The 19060-nt window shown below is 47.7% G+C and overlaps 1 long non-coding RNA gene across 1 annotated transcript; it reads right to left on the bottom strand.

Annotated features, from left to right (window-relative positions):
* Positions 1-5136: 5136 nt before the first annotated feature.
* LOC123931219 lies at positions 5137-17062 on the bottom strand. Its single transcript, XR_006816236.1, has 3 exons — positions 16933-17062; positions 7886-8067; positions 5137-7477 (listed from the first exon to the last, which is right to left on the bottom strand). It is a non-coding gene; the product is annotated as an uncharacterized LOC123931219 (long non-coding RNA).
* Positions 17063-19060: the final 1998 nt, after the last annotated feature.

Genomic DNA, 19060 nt, shown 5'->3' with positions numbered 1-19060 from the left:
AGACTAAGAGGCTGGTCAGCCCTGATCCTGGTCTTTGTGGGTCCCAGGCTTCTTGACTTCATCCCAGTTGTGGGGTAAGCCCCAGGAAAGGACAGTTGTTGTCCAGAAGATTCATGATCCAACATCAGGAGAGCTGTCTACCCTGGGGGATGTGTTGCCTCTGGTGGTACTGTTTCCAGGAAGGGCCCTTTTGGGAGAGGGCACATCAGAATGCCCTGTTCCCCCATCACAACACTGGGACCTGTTGCATTCAAGTCATAGGTGTCCTCTCTTTGCTCTAGGCCTCCCTATTGGACCCAGGAGCGAGAGCAGCTCTACCTGGAGACTCAACCAGGGAGTCTGGCCGCCACGGGACAACCCTCAGCCCCTCTGAGATGGAAACAAATTCAGATGCTGGGTTCTCCTGTCCCATCCTGCGTGGGAAGTTCCCCTCATCCCCCCAGGACTCCTGGGGTGGTAAGATATCTTCAGGGGATCATAGCCAGGTATCCCCACAGACCAGAGACCCTAGGGATGAGGAGTCATCTCCTGACTTCCTTTAGGGTCAGAGTGGGACCCTGATCTCCCCTGATGGTAACTCCACCTGGGGTCAAGATCGAGAGTTTGTTCTAGGTCAGATCTCTAAGAGAAGAGGGAAGACACAGGCTGCCCACCCAGGATCCCCGGGGAGAGAAGAAGCGGCTCACGAGGTAGGGATGGAGTGGGGGATGTCTGTGTCTGGGAAAGAGTGGGTATCCAGTGCTCACTGTTAGGCCTCTGTCCCCTCCCTCCTGAATATAGGAGGGGTAAAGACCCATCCCTGGGACAGCCTCGGGCACATGCTGACCTGCTCCCATGCTGATGCCAGTGTGTCTACAGGGAACAGACTCTGACCGCCGGTATTACATGTGGGTGACATGCTTTTATGGTGTGGTTTTCCTTATCGATTTCACATGTATTTATGGAGCTTCTCTTGCTGGGTGCAGACAGGGATGCCTGGTTATCCAACCTGGCTGCCTTCTCATCCTCCAAGACATTGTCGCTGGATCAGTGTCTGTTCAGAGTACAGGAATGAGGAGAGGACCTCCCCATTTCTCATCAGGGGCTTAGCTGCGGATCACCTGTGCCCCGCCTCCAAGTGCTGCTCTCCTGTCTGGTACCTTGACACACCTTGTCTTCCCATTGCCTCAGCACAGCCTCCCCGGCGCAGAGATCGGGCCCTCTTGGGTGCCTCCAACCGACTGAACCCTGTGCTTCACATAACCTTTGGGAGGGAAGGGTCCAGTATAGGATCAGGGCAGCCTCCTGGGAAAGTGCCTCCATACGAGGTGCCCCCATGTGCTGGGACTCCCGTATCCCATCCAGCCGCATCTTGACGGGGGGTCACAGGGTCTGGGCAGAACCGGTGCGGGCCGTGCTCTGGAGCTCCAGCCTGTTCCCTGAGAGCTGAATGTAGGTTGGTGCTTTCTGGAGGAGATTCAGTTTCCAGAACTTCTCGATCTATGTTGGTGGACCCAGCCCACATCCAGGAGCTTGAGGTTGCGGTGATAGTGCAAATTGAACCACAAAGCAGCCCCCGGGGGCCCCACCAACCAGGGCCCCACTCGGGAGCCCTGCCAATCAGGGCCCACCCACTCGCAGGGATAACCCGAGCCCTGTATGCCCACAGAGTCCAGAGGTGGACGGGTGTTTGGTGAAGACGTTGAAAAGATCGCTCCCTTAAATTATGGCGCATCAGAGGCTCCTGTGGTTCAGAGATCGGCCCAGGTTGGAGGGTAGGGTGCTGTCAATGCACAGGTGCTGGGAACCAGACCCACACTGGCCAGTCCCTGACTAAAGTCCATTTTGTGGGGTGTAGATTCGTGCTTAAGGAATGATGCCAAGGTATATGATTCTGAAGATAAAGAGACACTCCTATGATATAATGTACTTTTTTTTTAGAGAGAGTACACCTGGGACATGAGGGGAAGGGAGAGAGTCAGAGGGAGGAGAGAATCTTAAGCAAGCTCTATGCCCATCGTGGAGCCCACTGGGGGCTCAGTCTCACCCCTGAGATCATGACCTGAGTGGAAGTCAAGAATCCGCCCCTTAACCACGGGAGGCACCCAGGTGCCCCTGATGTTCTTGTTATTCCTTCCAAATGATAGTATGACTTTGCTAAGATGCCTCTCAAATGGTAAGAACATCAGAGAACATGGTCTAATGACATTGCGGATAGATTTGTGCTCATGTTATATTTTTGCATCCTGATGTCTAGTTTTCCTTCAGCTGATTTGGCAGTATAACCCAGTGGGTGTCCTTCTGATTTGTGGTTACTCTTTGCAAAACCAGTCGTCCAGCTGGTGAGCCACAGGCACCCATAAATTAATCTCCCTTAAATATGCCTCCTTGGGAACCTGACCATGCCCTTTGCCCCGCTGATCCCTGCTGTCTCTTCTTCAGGCCCTCTTTGCTCTTCCCCCAGCAGGAGCAATCCACTAGAGGGCACTCACACTCCTCCCTGAACCCAGATCCACCTTTCCCATATCCTGAGACAAATGCAAGTCTTTTCACTGCCACAACCCCCAACCCTCAAATACGCTCTAGATTTGCTCAAGGTGAAGTTCCAGGGACAGAAATCAGGGTCCCCAGAGAAGAACCTCACATTGGAGGAGATGTGGCAGAATGGACTGGGGACCTGGAACCAACCCCAGGTCCACAGCATTGGAGAGGGGATGGTGCCGGGACAGTGGGCAACATAGCCTGGATGCTCAGGGCCCAGATGCCCCAGCCCCACGTGTAGGCCCTGGGGAAAATGACTGTGAGCCTGTGTCCCTAAAGACCCTGTCACTTAGGATCTGTGCAGGAGGGCCTTGGCGGGACTTCTGTGGAACCTTCCAGACTAGGCCTCCTGGATATTCCTTAGCTGGAAGAGCCAGGAGAGATGTGTCATTCACCATGACACAGGCTCTCTCTGGGCCTGAGGGAGGAGGTGGTGTCCAGGCTTCACTCCCAACTCCACATCAGGCCCCAGGATTTTGGCGGAGTTGAGGTCTTGCCTGGCCTGGCTCTGCAGGACACCATTGCTGGGCTCTGGGGAACTCAGCCTCCCCATCCCGTGACTGCAGTGCAGGAATGAGACCCCAAAGTCCCTTCAGACTTGGACAGTGAAGGAACACAGGTGAATTCAGAGAAGGAGGTTGAGGAGAGACCTTCATTTCTGGAGGCAGGAGTGGCTAGGGGATGGGCACACACGTGGGATGCAGCCCGTTTGCTGCTGCCACTGAATCACTGAGAAGGTTTCCTCTGGAGAGTGCAGCCTTTGCCCTGCAAACATTTGCTCAGCTCCCACCTCGGTGCTGCTAGCTGATGTGCCCCATTCCTGTTCAACAAGACAATCCTACATCAACTCGTTGTCCCCATCACACCTGGGCAGCCCAGCTGTCCCAGCCTTTTGGGTCCTCCAAACAATCATTGCACCTCAGGCTCTCTGTCCTGATCATCAGTCATCTGCCAGGAGGGGGCAGCTGCCCCACAAAGGAGAGGATGCAGGGACAATTTTAGCCACTCTGCAAGCCTGCAAGTCCATCTGTGGGAGAGGAACCAGAAAAATGACAGAACTTCATGCTCATTTCAGCTTGGATAGTGTGTCCCCGGGAAATCCATTGGGGAATGCATAGGTATTTTCTTATTTTCTAGTCACAGGCTTTTGAGTTTGGAATGATGAGTTTCCCTTGGTTGTCACCGTCAACCTCAACCCCACCCATCTGGGGCACAGACTGCAAATTCCACACCCTAGTGCCAGTTTGGTACTGGGGCCAAGACACTGGCAACCTGGCTCAGGGCACCCTCCGTGCACAGCTGCTGCAGAGATGTACTGTTCCTCCCTGAGCGTCAGCACCCAGCTCCATGGTGCCTGCCCTCCCCCCTGCAGGTCCCCACCCCTCAGAGACTTCAGCCCCAGGGACATCGTGCGGGTCATTCCCACACTGCTGCTGCCTGTCTGGAGCTGTCCAGGATCCTGTAGGTTCCCTGAAGTGTAGGTGTGTGTCTGTGTCTGTGTGATAAGCCCTTGTACACATGCAAAATCTGAAGTTGAGGGAATTTGAGATTCATTCAATATGTACTTATTTTGCGTTCAAGGATTCGTAGTTAGGACTCCATATCAAATAAGCAAGGGTTTATGTTGTGTTGAATCCCTCTTCTTAATCTTCCTGCCTGCCCAGTGCTAGGGACCCATCCATACCCTCTGCCCACCTCTTGCAGCTCCTCCCACTAAAAGGAGGGTGTTTATTTCAGACTTGGCCATAGGAACATACACACCAGGAATCTCCATTCTCTTTCTCTTTTCTTTTTAAGATTTTACTTATTTATTTGTCAGAAAGAGAGAAGGGACAAGCAAGGGAGTAGCAGGCAGAGGAAGAACCTGGCTCCCCACTGAGCAGGGAGCCTGGTGTGGGACTCAATCCCAAGACTCTGGGATCATGACCTGAGCCGAAGGCAGACACCTAACTGACTGAGCCACCCAGGCATCCAAAGGAATCTCCATTCTCAAAAACCACCCCATGTCATTCTCAAGAGCACTGAGGATCTGAGAACGTTTCCCAAAATAGTAAAATTCTACAGATTCCACCAAGAGGACAGATCACTGTCATGTTGTTTTATAGGAGATTTGCAGATCAGTCCTCCTTATCCTAATCTACCAAACTAAAGCAAAGCAACCTAAGTGTCCATCCACGGATGAATGGGTAAAGAAAATGTGATATGAATGTAAAATGGAGTGTTATTCAGCTATTTTTTATTTTTTAAAAAGATTTTATTATTTACTTATTTGGGAGAGAGATCACAAGCAGGGGGAGTAGCAGGCAGAAACAGAAGTAGGTTCTCCACTGAGCAGGGAGCCCAATGCGGGCCTCGATTCCAGGACCCCAGGATCATGACCTGAACAGAAGGCAGATGCTTAATGACTGAGTCCCCCAGGTGCCCGGGATGTTATTCAGCTCTTAAAAAGAAAGAAATTTGGGGGCACCTGCATGGCTCAGTTGGTTAAGCATCCAACTCTTGATTTCTGCTCAGGTTGTGATCTTGGGATCTTGAAATGGAGCTCCACATTGGGCTCTGTGCTGAGCTGAGTCTGCTTGAGATTCTTTTTCTCTCTCAACCTGTGCCCCTCCCCTTACTCACGTGCTTTCTCTGAATAAATAAATAAAATCTTTTTTTTTAAAGAAGGAAATCTTGCCATTTGTGACACCATGGATAGACCTTCAGAGCAATATGATAAATGAAGTAAGTCAGAGAAAGACAGATACCATATGCTCTCACTTACGTGTGGGTCACAAAAACAAAATTTAAAAAACCAAGTTCACAGATGCAGAGAATGGACTGGTGGTTGCCAGAGGCAGAATGGGATGGGAATCCTAATAAAGGGAGAAAGTGTTCAAAAGGTATAAACATCCAATTATAATATAGATAAGTCCTAGGGATAGAATGCACAGCAAGAGGACTGTAGTTAACAACACTGTATTGCATATTTGAAAGTTGCTGAGAGGGTAGATCTTAATAGTTCTCATCACAAGAAAAATTAATTTTGTGACATGTGTGGGAACAGTTGGCTTGCTGTGGTGATTACTTCACAATGTATATAAACATCGAACAGTTATGTTGTACTGGAAACTAATATAATCTTGTGGGTCGATTCTATGACGATTTAAATAATGAAACCAAAGTTCTCAAGTAATTATGTAATCAGTTATGTAGATGTATCTGGAATCCTAGAAACAAAATTCCACTTGCGGCTCTAAGCTCCCCTCAAAATATAGCAGAAAAGGATCATAGTTGCAGCTATGATCCTCCGTCCTCCCACAATGGGGACTTCAGAGAAGTGTGTGTCACAGACTGTCACCCTTTTGGCACAGCTGGATCAACAGCTCACAGGCGTGTTACACAGAAGTTGGAACCGAGTCCATAAATCTGTGGGAACGCGCTGGGCAGATGATCCCAGTTGGGCAGGCACAGCATTAAAGAGCTACATGGAGGGAGTCTGTAGGGAGAAAATGATCCAGGGGTTTGAGTCTTCATGAAATCTTCATGACCCCACCACACATTTACAAGAAGGGGGATCTACCTCCAGGAATGAAAGCATGGGGAGACCCACCCTCTCTACTCACATCCATTTCCCCTTAAATCTGGAACGGCCAGGGTGCCTGATGCCTGGGGGCCCAGCAGGCAGGGCTTTGGGGGCCACATGAGAGAGACTGCGTCTTATTCGAAATGCAGTTAGAAATATCTAAAGGGACTATTTATTCGTGGTTTGATTTGTTTTCCAGAAGTGCAGTTAGAAATATCTAAAGGGACTATTTATTCGTGGTTTGATTTGTTTTCCAGAAGTTTCCATAGCCCCTGTTATGTACTTTCTTCTAGCCCCTATTTACATGATGTTATTCTAGTGGTTTCATTCTGCTTGCCTGGCGGAGAAGGCCCGAGAGAGAGAGGAGAAAGTGGAAGCCAAGTGTGGGCAGACAAGTGACCCCCCAAGGGTGTGCACACTCTGCTCCCCAGAGCCTGTGAATACGTGACTGGACAAGGCAACGGGGAATTACAGTTGTTAACAGGCTGGCCTTTAAATGGGGAGATGATCTTGGCCAATCTCTCCGGCTCTTTCTGGTTCAGGCTGCTGATCTACAAAACGTCAGGATTCACAGATTGTGTTGTGTGAAGCCACTATGGTTGTGCTCATTTGTTAGAGCAACAGCAGGAACCTAACACCCTGCAAGACTGGTGAGACTCTGCCAGGTCCATGTCAGAAACGGCAGTTCGGACTCATGGTCGTGGTGGAGAAGAGAGTAGGAGAGAAATAGGAAAAATGTTGGGGCAGGTGGGGGACCTGGCAAGGCTTGGGTGACAGATTCCATGTGGGGCAGGAGGGACCAAAGATTCAACAGTGACTCATGATTCTTGCTGCAGCAACCATGTGGCGGGAAAGAACTTTAACAGGAGATGTGTGCAGGCTGAGCCTGTGTGAGGACCGGAAGTGAACGCTAGAATTATGTGTGCAGTTAAGGTGCTGAGAGGGGCCCCTGGGACTGGTTCGGCCCGGTCCCAGCTCATGCAAGAGGCCAGGGACAAGAGGTGGGAGCAGTCCATTCAGCGGGCACGATCCTCACGGTGTCCAACAGGGCCTGGAGGTCCTCAGACTCAGTGGGGGTGGATGTGGGTGGGCGGTGGGACAGCTGACAGCGCAGGGACTGGAGCGAGGTCCTGCCTAGAGCAGCACCACGGTATCCTGCAGCCTGGGGGGGCTGTTTGCTGGCAGCCGTGCTCGCGGCCAGCACGGGCCCAGATGTTGCAGCTGAAGAGTCAGAGCGTCACTGGTCAGGTCACTATTCAACACCTGCGTCCTTTCTTCTTCCCTGTGTTCTATGGAGATGACTCCATGTCTGTACTTTACGGGTCTGTGTAGAATGAAGGGACTCCACACCATGTTTTGTCCTCGCTTCCTTTCCTCAGGGAGCTGGAAGAACTAAAAACACAAAACAAACACAAATGAAAATCCACCATCGCACTAGGGTACTGGCAGAAGCAAACAGCCCTTTACTCAAAAGACTCATCCCCCCTTCTCCCTTCAGACAGCATGTGTCCTCACACGACCAGGAACAAGAGTGTGAACCTCTGTACAGGGTGACCTGTGAGAATCTGAGCCTGTGCACCTCCCAGCTCGCAGCTTCTGTCTCACTTCCTCAGAGCCCTGGCACCAGGCATGTCCTAGGGAACCCTCAGGCTCACGGCGGAGTCCTGTGCTGACGGAATGAGAACACTGACAGGGCCATGCCAGGGCCTAAGGAACATTGTCAGGTGTCTCTGGTGACCAGCAAACCAGAAAACTTGTGGGGCTCCCCTTTCTAACACAACAGACCTACAGAGCACCTACCTGACTCTGAGTCTATGTGTACGACGTGCTTTCAGATATATGCAATCCAGTAGAAGTTTCGGGGACCCCACTGGCTTGGGTCATATCCAGAGAGTCTGGAAGAATCATCTGGATAGAAGGGTCACATTGGCAATAGACTGTCAGCTGCCTGCTTTCTGACAATGACACTCAGCTTGTTGCTTCTGAAACAGAATTTAAAGGTTTGGATTTTCCTGTCAACTAATTCATTTAAACACTGTAAGAGTATATGAATTGTCCTATTTCCCCCACCACAGGTGACTATGAGGAACATTCACTGTACTGCTTCACCCAGAACTCTCATTTTTTTTAAATCAAAATTATTGTTACTCCTGGGGCGCCTGGATGGCTCAGTGGGTTAAGCGTCTGCCTTCAGCTCAGGTCATGATCTCAGGATCCTGGGATAGAGCCCTGCATCAGGCTCTCTGCTCAGCGGGGAGTCTGTTCCCCCTCCCCCTGCCTGCCTCTCTGCCTATTTGTGATCTCTCTCTGTGTCAAATAAATAAGTAAAATCTTTAAAAAAATTTTTATCGTTACTCCTGTAGTTTCTTACAGCCCCTGCTATCCTTGTAAGTATCCCCACTGACGGGGTTCCTGATAGTCCAGCAATCAGAACTCCCAGGACAAAGTTCCCAGGCTATGTAGTTGCCATCAAGCCCTATGTGTCCCCTCACACACTTGAAAAGTACATCCAGTGGGGGCACCTGGGCCTCAGTCAGTTAAGCATCTGACTTGTGATTTAGGTTCAGGTCATGATCTCAGGGTCATGGGATGGAGCGCCACGTGAGGCTCCATGCACAGAGGGAAATCTGCTTTGGATTCTTTTCCTCTCCATCTGCTCCTTCACACCCCACCTCGCCAGCTTGCTTGAGCCCTCTCCCTGAAATAAACTAAAAAACAAAATAGAAGGAAGAAAAGCACGTCTGGGATATAAGCCCCTCACTGCTCTTTCTTAAGCTTCTGGCTTGTTCAACACAGAGGGAATAGTGGTTCCGGTTTGTGATCTGGGAAACTGAATTAGTATTTTAGGGGGAAACAGTGGGAATAACCCAAGAGATCCCCTTTGGACATAAAATGTTGAAACACCTATTAGACAGCTAAGCTCTTCTGGATATTTGTTCTGTGGTGTCCTTACTAGCCCTGCCCCTAAAGATGGGCTAATTTCTTTCAGTCTCCCCCACCTGTTATTTCCCCATTCTTTTGGTTCATCCTACCATCTCCTCACTTGTCTCAATATTTTTCAAATTCTTGAACCTTTACAAGCCCCTAAGGGATTGCCTTATAACTGCATAGCCCCTGTTATGCACTTCCTTCTATCCCTCATCAGCCATATTGTAATTACTCATTTCCGATGTTACCAAAAAAGTTATGCTGACACTTGTTAAGGACGGTGAGGCACACTTTATTGAGGCACATGACCACAGTGGGTTTGCAGTGGGAGAGACAGGTTGGACTCCACTCCAAATCAACAAGAAGAGTGGGGATTTACAGCCAAGAGGCCAGGTGGGGCAGTCAGTGGATGGAAAGTTACCAGGAGGGTAGAGTAATTCCTGCTAAGCTGACTAAGGGCTTTTACTGAAGACAGATCAGAGTGATCCCTACCAAGGGGATGCTGGGACATGAGGAATGTGGTCAGATAACTGAAAGTGGGGGATTCTGGCTCAGCTGATTAGTAGGTTTCTTGCTCAAACTGAACCTTAAGTACATGGTCAGGCCTAGTGAAAGAAAAGGCTCAAAGAACCTGACTAAAGTCTGGTCCCAGGAGAGAATCTTTGCTGTGAGTTTCCCTCTACCCTGTACCATTCACCACTAAACCAGGGTGTTCACAGAGACAGAGAGAGAGAGAGAGAGAGACAGAAAGGGATCAATTGAGGAGTCCCTGGTGGCGCAGTTGGTAAAGCACCTGACTTTTGGTTTTGTCTCAGGTTGTACTCTCAGGGTTGTGAGATTGAGCCCTGTGTTGGGCTCCCCGCTCAACATGCAGTCTGCTGGAGATTCTCTCTCCCTCTGCCCCTCCCGCCCCCCCATATAAATAAATCTTTAAAAAAAAAAGGGATCAATTGATAAGTTCATAAAATTCTCTAAGGACTTATGAGGGAGCTATAAGAGAGATTGTAAACTTTGTTGGACATTACCACAAAAGCTAGGCCAATACATTTTCAATTATGGATTAATGAACAATTATCTAAATAAATGTAAATCAACAAAACTGACCTCAAACCAAAATGGATAACATGAATAGAGCAATAACCATTAAAGAAATTAAAATGAGAGCCACTAATTACCCTCCACTCAAAAAAATAGTACCAACCCCCAGTGTCTTTATGGGTGAGCTTTAACAACTCTTCAAATTAAAGATAATCCTCAACAAACACCTCCAGAGAATAAAAAGTAGTAAAAGGAGATCAGTTCCTAACTAGTTTATGAGGCTAGAAAATCAGGTAAGAGCATTATAGACCAATTTTACTTACAAATACACATACAAAATCAAAGGAAACCAAACGCAGAATTAATAATGTTAAAAAACCAAATAGACAAAAAAGTTCTCATGACCAAGTATGATTTCCATCAGGACTGCAAGCATGTTTTGTTTTAAAGGGAGGAAGACCTGGGTGACACAGTCAGTTAAGCATCCAACTCTTGATTTCGGCTCAGGCCATGATCTCAGGGATGTGAGATTGAAGCCCACATAGGATCTACCTGGGTATGGAGGCTTCTTCACATTCTCTCTCCTTCTGCCCCGTCCTGCCCCACTTGCACTCTCTCTCTTTAAAAAAAAAATAATAATAATGCAAATGTGTTTTAATATCAACATGTAACTCTCCACAACAGACAAAAGGACAAAAATACTTATCTCAATAGATTTAGTAAAAATATTTGATAAAATTCAATCTTAATTCTAAAAAAATTGGGTGCTTGGGTGGCTCAGTTGGTTAAATCCTCTGCCTTCAGCTCAGGTCATGATCTTGGGGTCCTGGGATCGAGCCCCACATCGGACTTCTTGCTTGGTGGGGAGACTGCAAATACCTCTCCCTCTGCCTACCACTTCCCCAGCTTATGCGCTTTCTCTCGCTAGATACTCTCTCTCTGTCAGATAAATAAAACCTTTAAAGAATGGATGAAAGACATAAATGTGAGACAAGAATCCATGAAAATCCTAGAGAACACAGGCAGAAACCTCTGAGGCCTTGGCCACAGCAATGTCCTGCAAGACAAGCCTCCAAAGGCAGGGGGAACAAAGGCAAAAATGAATTATTGGGACCTCTTTTTTAAAAAGATTTTATTTATTTATCTGACAGAAAGACATCATAAGAAGGCAGAGAGGCAGACAGATAGGAGGAAGCAGGCTCCCTGCAGAGCCGAGAGCCTGATGCTGGGTACGATCCCAGGACACTGGGATCAAAATCCGAGCGGAAGGCAGAGGCTTTAACCCACTGAGCCACCCAGGCGCCCCTTATTGGGACTTCGTCAAGATAAAAAGCTTTTGCACAGCAAAGGAAACAGTTGACAAAACCAAAAGAAAACTGACAGAATGGGAGAAGATATTTGCAAATAATATCAGATAAAGCTCCAGTATCCAAACTCTATAAAGAACTTTTCAAACTCAACACCCAGAACAAATAATCCAACCAAGAAATGGGCAGAGGACATGAACAGACATTTCTCCAAAGAAGACATCCAAATGGCCAACAGACACATAAAAAACTGCTCCACGTCACTCAACATCAGCGAAATACAAATCAAAACCTCGATGAGATACCACCTCGCACCAGTCAGCATGACTAAAACTAACAAGTCAGGAAACGGCAGGTGTTGGCAAGGATGCAGGGAAAGGGGAACCCTCCTACGCTGTTGATGGGAATGCAAGCTGGTGCAGCCACTCTGGAAAGCTGTTTGGAGGTTCCTCAGAAAGTTGAAAATAGAACTACCCTACGACCCAGCAATTAATTGCCCTCCTGGGTATTTACCCCACAGATACAAATAGTGACGTGAAGGGGGCACCTGTACCCCAATGTTTACAGCAGCAATGTCCGCAATAGCCAAACTGTGAAAAGAGCCCAGGTATCCCTTGACAGATGAATGGATAAAGAAGTGGTGTATGTATGCCATAGAATATTATGCAGCCTTCAAAAAATGAAATCTTGCCATTTGCACCGAGGTGGATGAACTAGGATTATGCTAAGTGAGACAAATCAGTCAGAGTAAGACAATTATCATAGGCACTCACTCAAATGTGGAATGCAATAAGCAAAACAGAGGATCACAGGGGGAGAGAGGAAACAACAAAACAAGATAAAACCAGAGAGGGAGACATAAGAGACTCTTAGTCATAGGAAACAAACTGAGGGCTTCTGGAAGGGAGAGGGCTGGGGCGGGGGAGGGGGGGCGGGTTGCTAACTCGGTGATGGGCATTAAGGAGGACGTGGGATGTAATGAGCACTGGGTAGTATAAAACACCAATGAATCACAGACCGGTACCTCTAAAACCAATAATGCATTAATGAATTAATTTTAAATTTTAAAGTAAAAAATGCTGAAGAAAAATATCTGGCTTGTCCTAAGAACTCAGAAAATGTGAACTGTTATTATTTGTCTTTCCCACACCCAGCTAGGAAGTAAATAATCGTGGGGAAGTAATGGAGAGCATGGCGACTGTAGTTCATCCTGTTGTATTGCATACTTGAAAGCTGCTAAGAGGAGATCTCAAAAGTCCTCACCACAAGACAATAAAACGTTACAAGGATAAAAACAAAACAAAACCAAAATCACCTGTGCTCTTATAAACCCATTCCATGGAGCCTCCCATGTAGATGCTCATATCAGGCGCTCTTGGTAAACTGCAGTATTGATTGGAAAAATATGTCGGATTCTTTTGAGTTTTCTATCCAGGCAATAATACTATGAACTGGGAACGGGGACGTCGTTTCTGCATTTTTCCTTCCTTGTATGTTTCTGTCTTGCTGCATGGCAAGGACCCCCTACAACCCCTACATAGGGACAGTAGCCACCCGAGCCTTGCCCCTGATCTAAATATTATGTTGGCTGTAGCATTTTGGAGATACTCTTTATCAGATTAAGGAAGGTCCTTTTCATTTTTGGTTTACTGAGTTTTTACCAGGAACATGAGGCTGAAGTTTAGGTAGCGTTGTGTGTTTTTTTCTCTGTTTGTTTTGGGGAAAAAAACACAGACATAAGGCTTTCCTCCTTAAGCCATTGATGCTGTGAATTACATTGACTTTCCAATAGAGTCAAACCAACTCTATTCCTGGAGTAAACTCTACATTTCATGCACATTATCTTTTCCATTTATTGCTGCATTGTGTCTCCTATTCGTGTCGGATGTTCGTATCTGCTGACGTTAGCCTGCTTTTTTCCCTTCTGTGTTTTCTCCGGTTTGGGGGTCAAGGTTTTTCTCGCCCCACGGTAAGAGTTGGGGCTATGTTCTCTCTCTCTTCTGTAGGAGTCGGAGTGAGATGAGAATGGTTCATGTTTCTTGTTTAAACATCTCTCCCACCAGTGGATCTAGGTTCCAAAATACTAATTCAGTTTGTTTGTTGGTTCATATGGCCACTCGTGTGTTTCTTCCTTTTTGACTCAGTCTGGTCCATTTTTAGAGGTCATCACTGAATATCGCGCTTATTCCAGGAATACAGTCAAACAGAAGACAATCAGTGTAATTTGCAGCATCAATGCCTCAAAGGAGGAAAGGCATGTGATCTTTTTTTAAAAGATGCATTAAAACATAAGCGTACACACAGAGAGAAACAGAGCCAAACTTGGGGCTCTCAGTCCCCCAGCATTATCACCCAGATAAGCCTTGTGTTTCCCAGCTTGCATTGCGAGAAACAAGACTGGACTTCCCCAATACTGCTTCCAGGTCAGCGGGTTGCTGGGACACGTACAACAAGCTGATTGGCCAGGAGCCCTTCCTACGGATGACGCTGTATGACTCACTGCGGAGCTTATAAAAGGCCAGGTCTCCGCTCGATAATCCTTTGTGCAAAGGAGTCAGACACACTGCACACGCCCTTGTCCTATAACAATTCAATTATGTCCAGTATCAAACATTGGGTCCTGGAATTAGCGGTGGAAATTGTAGCTACCTATGTCCTGTCTGAGGTACGAATTTCTGTTCCCGAATTGTTCGTGACATTACCAGAGAACCCATGGGACTTGACGGATTGGTTAAAAGAAGCGGGCCAGTTTCTGTTGAGGAAGACCGTTACTTATGTCCTGTGCGATCTTGCTTCCGTTATACACAAACGGATCGTCGGAGGAGTCGTCATACATAGGCCATATCGTTTTCGACACAAGAAGACGTTTTCTAAACCCACAGTAGTGGTTGTGGTTTAGCTACTCTTACGTGTAAGCGATCTGGGTGCTCTGGGGAGGACTTCGCACCAGGAGGAGAAGAAATTACTTTCCTAGCTTCTCTACGGCCAGAGGAGGCTTGTGTGTGTGCTCAGCTCTCCCTGAGGCTGGCCCCGTTGTGCCAAACTCACCAAGAAGACCGGCTCACAAGGTAACGAAACGGAAACACTGCATTTGAATCACTAATGTTAAGCAGTCCTAACAGGGCGCCCGGAGTCCACGCCCACCTCTGGACGTCCCATGAACTTCCAGCCTGTGCCTACCGCCAACGGCTCCATTCTGCCCTGGTTCTCTGAAGGAAGCTCATTCTGCTGAACTTCCCCCAGCGACTACCATCTATATATAGTACAGCGGACTATCTATGCTGCGCCAGTCATCATTCTGTCCCAAGAACTTACAGGAGCCTGTGGTTTTACCTTCATCCCCTTTTTCCTTCCACGCCACCCCCGCCTCCCCCAGAGCCCATTTCCCGTTCCTCTTGAATCTGTGCCTCCCACATTTCAAAAAAGTTCTGTTTTGCTTTGCAGCCTCAGTTTCTTGTTTTGGAACACAAAGGAACAAATAAACTTCGTTTCAACAAATGGAGAGTGTCTTGGAGTCTTATTGCCCCATTCTAGGCTGACTTCTTTCTTCTGTGTGGTTTAGGGTCTGTGGCCAGGATCCGAGGAGGAGTAGGAAAAAGCCATGGCGATGAGAATGAGAGCTCCATGCCATGGGGTCGGGTGGGGTGGGGTGGGAAGGAGGGGTCCATAGCCCAGGTGAGATTTGCTGCGTGGTGGACGGGCGTGGGGGACTGGTTTCCGAGGCTGATATCCTGGGGCTCCCTCTTGGTGGGGGGGAGAGGAGGAGGGGAGATTTGAAGATGTCTCCCCTCCCCAGGAGAAGTTCACGGTGAGAGAAGTGCAAACCATGAACTGGTTGAAGGAGTTGTGGGCATGTATCCCAAAAGTGGCTCAAGTAGAGGCAGCTGTGTCAAGGACTGAGCCGAGGAAGGAATAGGGCTCCGAAAACTCATGTTCCAGGGGACCAACGTTGGGATGTGGGGGGTGGTGAAACTCAGAGGGCTCACAAGAATGCCGCCCTTGGGTCAGGAAAGACCCTGTGGAGGGAGAGACGGTATGAGTGGAACAACCCTCCCCGGGGGAACCCTGAAGGTCCTGGGGCTGACCTGGAAATGTGGAGCCTGCCTGCATCAGCCTCCCTGCTCAGCACGGAGTCTACTTCTCCCTCTCCCTCTGCCCCTTCCACCACTTGTGCCTGCCCCCTCTTCAGACACATAGAAATACGTAAAATCTTAAAAAATAAAAAAGTTCATACCCACCAAGTGATGTACACATTTCATGCAATCCACCTTAAAATCCTAATGGCAGGGGTGCCGGGGGGCTCAGTGGGTTGAGCTGCTGCCTTCAGCTCAGGTCATGATCTCAGGAACCTTGGATCGAGTCCCACATCGGGCTCTCTGCTCAGCGGAGAGCCTGCTTCCCTTCCTCTCTCTCTGCCTGCCTCTCTTGTGATTTCTCTCTGTCAAATAAATAAAAAAAATCCTTAAAAAAAACCAACCTAATGGCATTTTGGGCAGGAAGTAGATAAAATTCATCCTTCAAATCATATGGTATCTCCACAGACCCCAAGGAGCCAGAGTAATCTAGAAATGGACAAAGTAGGAGGCTTGCACATCCCGATTTCAAAACATATTACTGAGCCACAGGAAACAATAGAGGGAGGTCCCGGCACAGACACAGAGACACAAACACAGAAGGAACAGAACAGAGAGCCCTCAGATGAAACTCTCCACACATGGCCAAATGATCTTCTGCAGCGTGCCATTCCCACTTGAATGGGAAAGGACAGTGTCTTTAATGAAAAGGCTTGGGAAGACAGGGTATCCACATACAGAGAAGGAAACTGGACCCTTGTACCCCATACAAAGATTAATTGAAAACAGAGAATGCATCTCCGCAGAGGACCTAAGATCACGAAGCTGAGAGAGGGAAACAGGAGAAGAACTTCATGATCTGGGATTTGGCAATGAGGTCTAGGACATGACACCAAACAACACAGGCAGCAAAAGCCAACTAGAAAAACGGGGCCATTTCAAGCTTACAAACTGTTGGCCCCCTGAAGAATCAATCAACTCAGTGAAAAGGGAGCCTACAGAATGGGAGAAGGATTCGCAATTCCTATGTCTCTTAAGGGAGTCATAATTACAAGATGTAAAAAACCTTAAACATCACAACAACAAGGAAGACAAACTAGACAATTAAACAGTGGACAGAAGTCTTGAAAAGAGGGGTGCCTGGGTGGCTCAGTGGGTTAAAGCCTCTGCCTTCAGCTCAGGTCATGATCCCAGGGTCCTGGGATCGAGCCCCACATCGGGCTCTCTGCTCAGGGGGGAGCCTGCTTCCTCCTCTCTCTCCGCCTACCTCTCTGCCTACTTGTGATCTCTGTCTGTCAAATAAATAAATAAAATCTTTTTTAAAAAAAAGGCTCAACCCTTTGCCAATATTCTTTAGAAAAAAAAAAAGAAGAAGAAGAAGAAGTCTTGAAAAGACATTTCTCCAAAGATAGACAAAGGCCACCAAGCTCCCGAGAACAGGCTCAGCACCAGTACTCATTACAGAAAACAAATCAAATGACAAAGACAGATCATGGCATACCTGTGAGGATGGCCGCTAGCAACAACAGTAGCCCGAAGATCCCAAAACCAAACACCGTACAACAGCTTGTGTTGGCGAGGATCTGGAGGAACTGGAACCCTGGCACGGTCTTGGTGAAAATGTGAAATGGCCCATCTGCCCTGGAACACAGTGCCGTTTCCTCCCAAGGAGGAAACAGACTTACCCCGTGACACAGCCATCGCACTCCTGACTTGACATCCATAAGAAGCGGAAGCAACGTTACGAAGGGCTACTCGCACATCCCCGTTCACTGCAGGGTTCTTCTCCGGAGTCAAGAGGTAGAAGCACCCACGTGTCCACACACGGAGGAATGGAGAAAGAACGCCTGGCATCTACATACAATGGGACGCTATTCCATCTTAGAAAGGAAGGTCATTCTGGACTTTCTGCGAAGTGAAATGAGCATGTCACACACAACAATCCTGTGATTCTGCTTCTGCGTGGTATCTAAAGTAGTCAAATCTACAGAAACAGAAAGAACTGTGGGGGCAGTGGGGGCGAGGAGGAGGAAACACAGAGCTGTGGGTACCGATTTTCGGTCACCAAATGAATATGTTACGATGCGTCGTACGACAATGGGAATATGTATATGCCGCTGAACTATACGCTGGCTAATGGCTTAAAAGTAGTGAAAGTAATGTAATAGTGTTTTAGTATAATTTTTAACAGACTTCTTGAAGGGAGAAATAGGGGTGAAGAATCCGGGGGCCTTTGGAACCTGGGAAACGTTCCAAAAGGCAGCTCTGGGTGTGTAACATAAACAAGATGTTGGTTTGTTCCCATTCAGCTCCTTTCACCCCAGATGGTTGCTCGTGGGGCCTCTGAGTGCTTCAAGAGTCCACGGTGGGAAGGAGACCCAAGCCAGACATGGGCAGAAGACATGAACAGCCATTTCTCCAAAGAAGACATCCAAATGGCCAACAGACACATGAAAATCTGCTCTGCTCCACGTCACTCAACATCAGGGAAATACAAATCAAAATCTTGAAGAGATACCACCTCGCACCAGTCAGCATGACTAAACCTAACAAGTCAGGAAACGGCAGGTGTTGGCAAGGATGCAGGGAAGGGGGAACCCTCCTACACTGTTGATGGGAATGCAAGCTGGTGCAGCCACTCTGGAAAGCTGTTTGGAGGTTCCTCAGAAAGTTGAAAATAGAACTACCCTACGACCCAGCAATTAATTGCCCTCCTGGGTATTTACCCCACAGATACAAATAGTGACGTGAAGGGGGCACCTGTACCCCAATGTTTACAGCAGCAATGTCCGCAATAGCCAAACTGTGAAAAGAGCCCAGGTATCCCTTGACAGATGAATGGATAAAGAAGTGGTGTATGTATGCCATAGAATATTATGCAGCCTTCAAAAAATGAAATCTTGCCATTTGCACCGAGGTGGATGAACTAGGATTATGCTAAGTGAGACAAATCAGTCAGAGTAAGACAATTATCATAGGCACTCACTCAAATGTGGAATGCAATAAGCAAAACAGAGGATCACAGGGGGAGAGAGGAAACAACAAAACAAGATAAAACCAGAGAGGGAGACATAAGAGATTCTTAGTCATAGGAAACAAACTGAGGGCTTCTGGAAGGGAGAGGGCTGGGGCGGGGGAGGGGGGGCGGGTTGCTAACTCGGTGATGGGCATTAAGGAGGACGTGGGATGTAATGAGCACTGGGTAGTATAAAACACCAATGAATCACAGACCGGTACCTCTAAAACCAATAATACATTAATGAATTAATTTTAAATTTTAAAGTAAAAAATGCTGAAGAAAAATATCTGGCTTGTCCTAAGAACTCAGAAAATGTGAACTGTTATTATTTGTCTTTCCCACACCCAGCTAGGAAGTAAATAATCGTGGGGAAGTAATGGAGAGCATGGCGACCGTAGTTCATCCTGTTGTATTGCATACTTGAAAGCTGCTAAGAGGAGATCTCAAAAGTCCTCACCACAAGACAATAAAACGTTACAAGGATAAAAACAAAACAAAACCAAAATCACCTGTGCTCTTATAAACCCATTCCATGGAGCCTCCCATGTAGATGCTCATATCAGGCGCTCTTGGTAAACTGCAGTATTGATTGGAAAAATATGTCGGATTC

This window comes from Meles meles, chromosome 19, assembly GCF_922984935.1.
Source record: "Meles meles chromosome 19, mMelMel3.1 paternal haplotype, whole genome shotgun sequence".
NCBI lineage: Eukaryota > Metazoa > Chordata > Mammalia > Carnivora > Mustelidae > Meles > Meles meles.
Note: the sequence above shows the minus strand (reverse complement) of the source record. Positions and strands in the feature narration are given on the sequence as shown.